The following is an 11,286-nucleotide window of genomic DNA, read 5'->3' on the forward strand; positions in this document are numbered from 1 at the left end:
CAGTTTCAACTGCTGGTAGACGACAGCCATAGAATACCTCAGATACCCATCGCACCAATAATGGCGTGGCGTTGTCACCAAACGGACCTCAACAGACATGCATGTCAAGTAAATATGGCCTGCAACTAACGTTATATATGCAACAGGATTAACTTCTTTGTCTGAAAAAACATAAATCTCTCATCACCTTCCATCAAACACCTGTTGTGTCAGTGACAAACGTTTAACCCGACAGTGTTCTGTAATTATGCGTTCAGTGCAAGACACCTGTTGACCAGGTTCCACTCAATAATTCTACTCTTAATGTTCAAGCCATCCATTAACACGTTATTGAAATGCAAACAGTCCGCTTAATCGATTTTGTTTTTTGCATATTTCACTACAAATTTTTCCATCAAATTTGTTTTGGGTTAAAAAAACGAAACATTGCACTAAAACCTCATGACTATAATAATAAAAGCTTCAGTGTGAATACAACGTCAGGAAAACATTACCCGAAGAGACAGGACTGTCAAAAGCCCGTCTTTATTGAAGCCAAGAGTGTATCTTTCATTCTTGTATCTACTCGCACACGTGTTTCTGGTTAATTTCTCATTTAGCAGCAATTTTAAATTTCAGACTTTTAACTGCAGCAGCTTAAGAGCGCGAGCGAACCATCCCTCCACATTAACGTTAAATGGGCTTGAATTAAATATGTTGTCTTGAAATTTCTTTTTCAGGTCTGTCCTTCCCGATTTCAATTACGCTTTGGGATAACAGTTTACTTTCTGCTCTAGTTACTAGATACTGTTTTAAAAGAATGGCTACAAGTTATGTTCGTAAATATATTTGAAATGCTCCTGAAAAAGCATCTTGAAGAACATTAAATGCATTTAACAGAATCACCATCTTCACATCTTTGCCACACAGCTGTGTTTATGAATGCCCTGACAGATTCCTTCTCATGTGTGATTAATAGCCGAACCAAACCATGTAATTCGGACGTTTTGTAAAAAGATTCACCAAGGTACTTAACGAAAGCGGTTTGAACGGGCTTGCTTTGATATAGATTTTAAATAAGTGGTTCAAACTCTAAAACCTTACTCGAGTACGTTTTTCCGATTGTCATGTTCACAAAAATATTTTCTATGGAAATCATCGCCCGTGTCATCCTGCTTTGCAGAGCGTGAAATTCGTTACATGTGAATGAACCCAAATTGACAGGAGAGTGACACGTGTGGATTTTATATATCGGCATGGGCTGTGAGACGTTGCGGTGTTTGTGTTACGACTTTTTAGCTACACAATCATATACAAACACTTTTTTGTTTGCTATACTTGAATGTACATGCATCTAATACTGCGTGTTAAACCGCTGAAAGACATTCGATACATTTTTGGGTGTTTTTTTTCATGTTGGTTTCTGATCGAGGGGTCCGTTAGTCGGAAGACAGTAATAGTAACAATAAATAACCTTTTAAGATTTTTTATTTGTCTAACACCGCATTCAGCAGTTTTTCGAGTTTTTCGGCGATCAATTCAGTGGTTAACAGCATGAGTATCAATCAATTGGTGTCACATGCATCAAACAAGCCAGCAAGCTTGACCGCCCGATCCCGTTCGTGGCCTCTTACGACAAGCATGGTTGCTGCAATTCTAACTCCGATCGGATCGATGTTAATGTATGTGAAGTTGTACTGGGGTACTTGCTTTTACTCGATATATAAGCAAAACAACTACTCTGAATATTGTTTTACTCCAGTATATATGTAAATGGGAAGACGATAGTTTGACAATGACGCAGGTTGAAAGATTCGCAACTCTGATTCTTATCTTCAGTTGACTCACAATAGACTCGACCTCTAAGCTGCAGGATTTATGTCTTTGTTAAACAGAATAAATCCCACTGCATGTTAAAACAGGCAACTGCGAACAGTGTGCTCGGAATTTAGAACAAGTTAATTGGCGGGTGTGAGTGACGTGCGCCGTGGTAGAGATCGTTAACATTACATGAACATGGGTTGTCGATTTCGTCTCGCCTGTCCATCAAACGGTTGTATATTTCACCAAGTTGTACAAACACGTTCGCACATGCTCACATTCCAAGCTCGCGACAGCTGTGCTACCAAGTTCGCGGGACGAGGTCGATTGGGTAAGGGAGGTAGAATACTGGTAAGTAATCTCGCCACGAGACTGAAAGACGCTGTTGACAGGCACGCGGTGATTTTGGTTTAACTGGTTTCGTGTCCAGACACGCTTTTGACGTGTGCGACAGTAGACTGTGCTCAGAATTCTGGTCAGTCTTTGTGGCTTTGGTAAGGTGTTGGGGATTGACGGAACGATATACAAATGGATGATCAGACGGGTGGAAGAATGAAACATTGATCCTCCATCTTGAATAATAAATTAAATGATGATAATGATAATGACCATTTGACCCACTTTCATGTATTGATTATAGAAATCTGTAAATCTGGATTTTGATGACATTTGTACATTATCGTCTAAAAATTACGTCAAAATTGTTTAAAGTGACTGTGCACAAACACATTCGCACGCATGAAGTATATTTCATGAGAAAAAAATGTGTTCATTTCATGGGGCGAAACAACTTTCGATCAAAGAAGGTTAGTGCAAACATAAATTTGAAAGTTGACAAGAACTCACTGTTTTCCTTCCACACAAGTCACAACAGCTAGCTTTTGAAATCTATGTACATAATCAGGAAGGCTTAACTTTTCAAGATAAATATATTTTGATCATTGCAGTTTTCTTAAAAAGTTTAATTACATAACCGAAACGAAATCAGTGTCAAAGGTACTTGTCGTTTCGCCCTCCATTGCAATCAGTGTCTATTAAACTTCAGACTACTTTTAAATGTTTATTTTAAAAAAGAAACAAATATTTGTATTTCACAGAGGAAAGTGGACGCCTAGACTGTCCCCTGGAAAAAGACCTTCAAACATTTATAGTATAAATTCACGACAGTTATTTAAAGAGAATGTATTATACAAAACAAATTTCAATAACTGGTTTGAACATCATTTCGTAAAATGTAACACCTGTTCATGTAAATACGATTTATAAAAAAATTCAGAAAGGAAACTTAGTCCAGTCTGTGAGTAACAGGGAAGCCATGATTTCAGCAGAAACTTCTCACCCAAACGCTGGGCGATTTTATTAGACGCTGGGGTAGTGAGGGTCAGGGTAGGCCTAGTTGATAAATAACCATCCACTACACAATGTTGACATTTCCCATGCACTGGGAAGAGTGAGGCTACACGAGCTTTCATGGCCCGTCAAGTCGCACAGGGTTGTTTGAAGGAGAAACGATTTAGATATAGTGTACTTGATATGCTCCGTGACATTTTACTCAAATTCTGAGTGCGCGGAGAACGCTTCACCAGTTATACAGTGCGGTCGTATTTTTTAAAGAAAATTAATTTTATTGCATATAACGGTTAAAGTTTATGATATTCTTAAAAAAAAGTTCAGTTACTATTGGAAATACCGTCAGAGCTGTATTTGCAGAAGATATCAGTCTGCACTCGTTAACACGTTTTGGTGTTCGGTTCCTATTTTTATTTTTTAAAAAATTTAAACATGAACAAGTGATTGGTTTTAAATCATGCCTGCGTGGAAATCGTGAATTTTATGTTATTTTTTATTCAGTTGAGTAAATTTTTACAACAGCTGCAGTTTATAATTGAAATTTGATTAGATATTTAGTACAAATCTTAAAGTACCCGTACGTGGAAAACGAGACGAGTATTTTAGTGTTAATGCTTGGACCATGATTTACTCTACATGATATTTCGAGTAGACCGTTTCTGATTATTGGATTCTGAACATGTCAATTCCGGGAAATCACTTTCCCAACTACAAGCATTCACCTTCAGCTTTATCGGTTCTTGGACAAGGAACATCTGAAAGAAATACACGTGAGTCCTTAAAACCACGCCCTCCTTTACTTATTGTGAACGTTTTTGCTTTCAGCTGGATAGAGACAACATTTCATTAGCCTACTGGATGAAGCGTTTGTCTACCACACCGGAGATTCGTGTTTAAATCCCAACATGGGTGAGTATATATTTATTCACACCAGCAGACTCTGTCAGAGATGATGCTGACCTGTGTTACTCCGTTGTGGCATAAACTTGTCCTACACATTTTCGAGTGTGTGAGTCGGTCGGTGTTTGTGATGATAGGAAGAGGAAGGGGGATGGTGGAGAGGGAGGAAAAGGGACACTGGGACTTGCAAGGGTTCGGAACTTCCTCGTACATTAAGCTGAGTATGTGCGGTTGCACCATTATCCCAGCAATCCAGGTGAATCAAACCCTGATCTTAGGCGTCATCAGCGAATGTTTTAACCACAAGGCTACCTTACCGCACCACATACATTTAACTAAATTACCTTTTAAAAATGAATGACTCTTTTCACGTGAATGGGGTGGTCGGGCTTGCTGTTTGATGACATGTCATCGTACCCCATTTACTAAGTGCTCATGATGTCAATCATTGGATTGTCTAATCCAGAGCCGATTTTTCAGAGAGCGCGGCGTTAAACATCAAGCCAACATGAAAATGACAGTAAGCTCGAATAAAGCCGGTGCATCGATTTGATGAAACTACCCCGCATCCACGTGGGCAGACAAACCTAGCACCAAATTTAGGGCAAATCTTAGGGATTTGACCCATACTTAGTTTTCTGGCATACGCAAGGGACACAACTCTACCCGGGGATTTCAACACATTAGGAGATTTTTCGATCCATGTTTTACCTGCTGGAAGAAGTCAAGTTGCTAATAAATAGTTTATAACTGATGGTAAGGTTGAAACTAACTTGCACGTTCTTGGCTGGCAACTCATTTAGGCATTTATGCTCACTGCCTTTCTGATGAACTTTATTAAACTTCTCTGATTGCTCAAGATAAGACCAAGTGATATATGGCGTTTAAAGTAAAGGTAGAAGGCCAAGGCACATAAATTGAGGAGCAAATTCGAAATAAATAATTTAACAGGCGGTATATTTTATATTCCCTTATCCTGACATCGGCAATAAATATCACTTCACACTACGCTGAGTGCAATACTGCAGAGAATGTTAGGAATTTGTTTTGAGTTTTAAAAAAGTATGTTCTCATGCAGACACACATCATAAATTAAATGTATCTAAACATATAACAGCTTTGCTGAAATATAACCTTGCCGGGGTTCAGCAGGCTTCGTGTAAGGGGGACTACTCTCGTCGAGTCTCAAATAATGCGGAAAAAGCATGACAGCTGTTTTGATCCGGACCGAACCTGACACATCAATAAGGAAGTCGCCAAGGACGTATGTGACGTCCTTTGTTTTAACCAAGACCAGACATTGGATAAGTCCGTATATGCAAGAGAGACAGTGATAGGTGATAAGGTTTTTCCTGAAAGTATAAGCCACGTTTTTTCGAAACATTCACGTAATTTAGAAGCAGTTTAGGAAATATGTACTTTGAAGTGTAGTTCATGAACTATTTGATATTTAATATGCAATTTAAATCAGTGAGTAGTGGTTTACGTCTCTTTCCGCAATATTCCACCTTTTGACACTCTATCCCAATACTGCACCACCACCCCGCTCGTTTCCTAGGCGAAACTTCACGTATCAACCCCGCTCTTCATATACTGCACCCCAACGCTTCAAATAGCACCTGACGCTTCGCATACCACACCAGGCTTCACATACCACTCGCACTTTAATATACCACACACCCTTCACATACACCCCACACCATTCACTTCACATCCGACCGTCACCCATCACATACCACCACAGGCTACACATACCACTCCCTCCCCCACCCCGTCACATACCACTCCCACCCCCACCCTTCAGATACCATCCCCACCCTTCACATACCATCCCCACCCTTCACATAGCACCCCCACAACGTTCATATCGCCCCGGTTCATATTCCACCCTAACCCCAGATACACAAACCAGGGCGCACAGCACCTTCGTGAAGACACACATCCTCTTCATGACGCACATCATGCACACACTCAAGCCGCCCCCATACCGCACACACGACACAGCTTTCCCACGATATCATCGTGTGTGCCGCAGTTTTAAATCTAATCTCAAGCATCACTCCAGCCCAAACATTTTAATTTTGCCAAGACACAGGACCTCTCTGTTGTGATAGACATGATATCGTGTCTCGTGAAGATTTACCTTCGAAGTTTTTTTTCACAGTGTTTTCGTCAGTTCAGATCATCTGGATGAATGTGACTGTCACGCCCCTCTAATCACCGTTTGTCTTCCCAGGCCTCTGTTACATGTCCGTCTTTCCAACGATATTGAACACATGGTCAATGAACTGATGCTTAATGTGATAAAAGGAGCACGTGCGTTGTTTATAGCTTTGTCTATTTCCACACTCAGAGGGGGTGCTTTAGACTAGTGGTTGACGCGTCCGCTCGTAACGTCGAGGACCAGGGTTCGATTCCTCTCATGGGTACAATGTGTGAAGCCCATTTCTGGTGTCCCCTGTCGCGATGTTGCTGGAATATGGCTAAAAGAGGCGTAACATCGTAGCCGCTCACTCACTCTTTCGTAAAATCCAAACATTCACTGGTGCACGCATAGATAAGCGTACACACTGACAGATATACACACATCCACGCATAAAGAGACACGACATCTCATACTTATACGGACACATATACACACACATTGCACAGAGAGGCACATACACACACAGCCCCACAGAGCCCCAGATCAAACAGTCACCCACACAGCTGCAGACACACACTGAAACTCATACATTCACAGAGAAACAGAGAGCATGCAGAGCCTCTAACTCTCTCTCTCTCTCTCTCTCTCTCTCTCTCTCACACACACACACACACACAAACACAAAAAAAATTTCAAGAACACAATCAAACATAAACACGCACAACCTCCGCCTGCAAATCTCGGACCTCCGCCCTTTCCACATTATCAATCTCTTCAACCCCAGCCGCATCCCTTGCGAAAATTCACAAACACATCTACCCCACCCACCCGTCTCGCCACCATCAGGTCTGTCAGACAACTCATTGACATCGATACGAAATGGCCAGCCCACTGCACTCTCCTCTTTACTAACTAACTTTCACAGCGGTGGGCCACCAACAAAAGGACAGCCAGACACCTGACAGCAAAGAACCACTCTCTCTCAGTATGTACATCCTAAACGCTTCCTCTGTATTTGCCAATATGGAGGTGACACTTCACTCCTTACGAGTAAATACAACCCACAGTCACTTAAAGATCTCATTGTCAGACGAAACAGTGCAGAAAACACTTTCTTCTTTTCACCATCGTGACGTTATTTTAACGATAAAAGGGGCTCTTACACCGGGTCACACCCAATATAACGTTGTCTAATTTGCTTTCATATTAGCACCTTGCCCTCAGCTCAATATTCATTTCGCTATTTAGGCTTAAGAGCCATGCTTCGTATGAACTCATGTCTCGAGTACGTGTGGGCCCTGTGCCAGCACCCGGAACCTCTAATCTACTGGCCTATATTTAACTCTTGCCAGTGCAGATATATAGTCCACTGTTTATCTTTCTCCTTTATTACTTATTGAAACAGGCTTTCATGCCACGTGGGTTAGCCTGCACTTTGTTACTTACACACCCTTATCTTGTTTGAAGCACACACTCACGGGACAGGGATTCACTCGATTAAAAAAGTTTTTTCATAACATCAATTTCAAGATTATTAATATTTTTTATCACAATAATGGACAAGTCAAAAGAACATGTGATGAGGGCCCCTTTGAGCTTGAACTGACACACTGTAAATTGCTGGAGTGTTTTCACATATTTTGTGTGTGTGTGTGTGTTTGTTGTTTAAAGCCGCACATAATAGTCTGGACTAGACATTCCGGTGACTGACATCATAATCATCAATCTACACAATTGGGTTAACATGGCAATCGAAAACCAAAATCAAAATACACAATCAAGACCTTGTACATGAACCAAGATGTTTTCATATCTTTTTATAATCTACATACCACTGCTCTCAATTTTTCAGATTGGGCCAAAGATTTGCTCATGTACAAATTGTAAGCGAAATCTTAGACATATCTAGAATTAGCTTCAACTACATCCATATCTTGTAAGATGGCACGTATGCTAACTGACAGTAGGCTTGGAAAGATATTTGTCATATCATTTCCTGCACCAACGTCAAAACGAATTAATAATTTCATTTGCCCGTCAAGACTTCATGTATGACCCCGCGATTTTGAATATCGTGTTGATATTACAGTTAGTCAGCTGACTCACGTTTATCGTCTCGTCAGCGACCTCTATCTTACAGGTCGGGCAACAAGTGCCTCATCGTGCATGTCAACACGTCATCACGCGTGTGATGCTCGTGGGAACGTGGCCCCAAAGTTCCTGGCAGTATGCCAAAAGACAAAAGATTAAGTCCTTACCTGCTGCGGGCGTATATACTTGCCCTACGCAAGAGGCAGCAAGTACGACATTTGTGGGGAAAATACAGTAGGATCATAAATCTGACGAACCGAATGTCTTGCAGCACGTTAAGCTTGAAATATGAATAACAATAGATAGGAAATGTTTCAAGGCAGATATGTTTACGCTTGCGGGGACACGTACGTTCTGAGATTTCGTGATTGCAAGCAGATATCCTGTGCTGAATGAATGTAGAGAGTATGACTTAGTTGTCTTCGTGGTAAATAACCATTCGGATTGTATACCTGCAGTAAATGGGTACCTCGGTCGGCACTTGCAAGGATCCATACTGGATGACTTTCACGTGACATAACTTGAATGCATATTGCACCATTCGTTAGTTTGTTAATTAGTGCCTCACTCAGCAGATTTCCAACTAAATGATGCCGACCTGTAAATAATTGAGTCCAGCCCAGTGATTCCAGTGACTAACTTCATGAGCATAGATCCATGCAATTTGGGTACGATGAAATATTTCAACAAAGTCAGCGAATATACCACCCGGGCTCAAATCCGGATCTTCACGACTGCTTCAGTAATCTGGGTAGAGCGTCTACTTGGATAGCGGTGGGTCCAGTTTCTATTCCTGTTCTAACAAAAGACATTAAAGGTGGTAATCGATGTTTACCTGGTCCAGGATATTTGAGAAAGGGGTAGTGCTCATAAATCATAAAGTCCAAAGGTTAGGGGAATAGCATCTCAAAGAAATGGGGGAAATGCTCATCTGGGAAGGTCCGCACTGGCACCAGTCACCCCACCACCCTTTTTCAATCACCCGACCAACCAGCAAAACCCAATCTCCCCTAAAAAAACCCCCACCCTCCCAACCCCCAACCCCCCAAAACCCCAAATAAAAAACAAAACAAAAAAAACCAAAAACATAAAAAACAAAAACAGAAACAAAAACTAAAAATACAGCAAACAAACAAACCCCCAACCCCCCACCCCCACCCCCACCCCCACCCCCACCCAAAAAAATATATATATATAAAAAATAGAACAAAACACACAAAAAATGACAAACACCAGAAACAATTAAATGCCCCCCCCCCGCCCGCCCTCCCAACCCTAAAAACAAAATAAGAAGAACAAAGCAACCAGCAACCACAACAAAACAAAACAAAAAACAGCAACAACAACAAAACAACAACACAGAACAAATACACCAAATAACACATATCAGCCTACTCTCAAATAAAGAGAAAATATACTTATAAATACAGAACAATCAATCTATCAATAACAAGACAAAACGCACACACCCACCTTTCCACCCTTCCATCCCCTCTACCGCCAATACCACAACCACAACCTGAGAAAATATCCATTGAAACAAACAAAAGCGAAACACGGCGCCGACAACCCAAAACATTAAAATTCTGACTCGCCATATTCAGCGGCACATTTTGTTCAATTGGCACATATAATTTGTTTCTCGATACCAGAACCTAAGTCGTTTATTATAGCGCCACCATAAACTTACGCGATGAAAGGAAGTTGTATTCAGAAATGAGCTGTTTCTGGGGCCTCTATTGAACACAAATACTCAATTATTACATTGCCTTCGGAGGATATGGACACGTGTGTTATACTTCCTTGTTACCAAGGTCGGGTGATCAAGTGTACACGAACCATCTGTTTATGGCCATTGCAGTAATTCGTGTACAACCTTTCCTGATTAAACTCGTGGATTATTTGTATTGTTATCAAGCATCCCCACAGTGTGATTGTCCTCTTATCCACTATTAGTCTGGGGCCAACAGGGGGCGATGTTATCTGTCTCCTTTTTCAAACTTGTGATTTATCCCTTCCCGACCCCAGCCTCTGCCGACCTCGCTACCCCCTACACCACCTTCTCTCTGTGCTTTTAGTGGACCACACAAGAAGGCGTAATATCATCAGCGTAATTATAAGCTACCGGCGGTCCGGCAGAGGAGCTAGCAAATAGTTGACCCATCCACCCTCATAGCTCATCGCCACGCCTTCCCCTCCTCCCCCGCAGCAAGCCGCATTTTTAAAAAATTCTTTACATTTTTGAGGCTTGAGAAGCAGTGACGCCATTGTTATGAAGAACTTGATTTCCAAACAAGGTGATTTTGTATTCGGTTAAAGCTAAACGGCCACGGCATGCTTTCTCCCCACAGAGTTAAGCATTGTACTTGATTTTGGAAAAAAATGGTTAAAAGAAATCAGTTATTCAGTATAAAAAACAATGGTACTGGTATCAGTATTGTTTGTGCACATAATGATGAATTCTTCTTTCCAAAAAGGTTCTACGCGGAAAATAAATAGTATTTATTATGCAATGGCTGGAAACAGATAAAGCTTGGGTTCCTAATATGGATCTTCACGGGTCCATATATTTGGGGACCAATCAAAGCGTAATACTTTTCGGACATTTTTTACTGTAGTCCATGGGCTTGAAACATTCACCAGGTTTATTTGTAATCGGCAGAATTTCTGCATTGCACATCAAAGTTTCAGATCCTGAAAAACTGACAACAATCATTGCGTCATGACATGTTATGATACTTTCCAAACAGAATTTTATTAAAAAGTCAATTCAATATTGTTTTATTATTCAATCACCTAAGTGTTCATAAAAAGATGAACATCGAATTACAGTGAAACATAAAGTAAACCAGGAGATTCGTGGTTTTCGTTGCTTTTAGCAATATTCCAGTATTATCAAGTCGGGGGATACACACATTGTTACCATTGTGGAATCGAACCTTGTGCTTCGCCGTGACGAGCGGTTACATAGTACCCATCTAGGGGATCGACCCTAGGTC

The sequence above is a fragment of the Haliotis asinina genome, chromosome 16 (genome assembly GCF_037392515.1).
Source record: "Haliotis asinina isolate JCU_RB_2024 chromosome 16, JCU_Hal_asi_v2, whole genome shotgun sequence".
NCBI classification, from domain to species: domain Eukaryota; kingdom Metazoa; phylum Mollusca; class Gastropoda; order Lepetellida; family Haliotidae; genus Haliotis; species Haliotis asinina.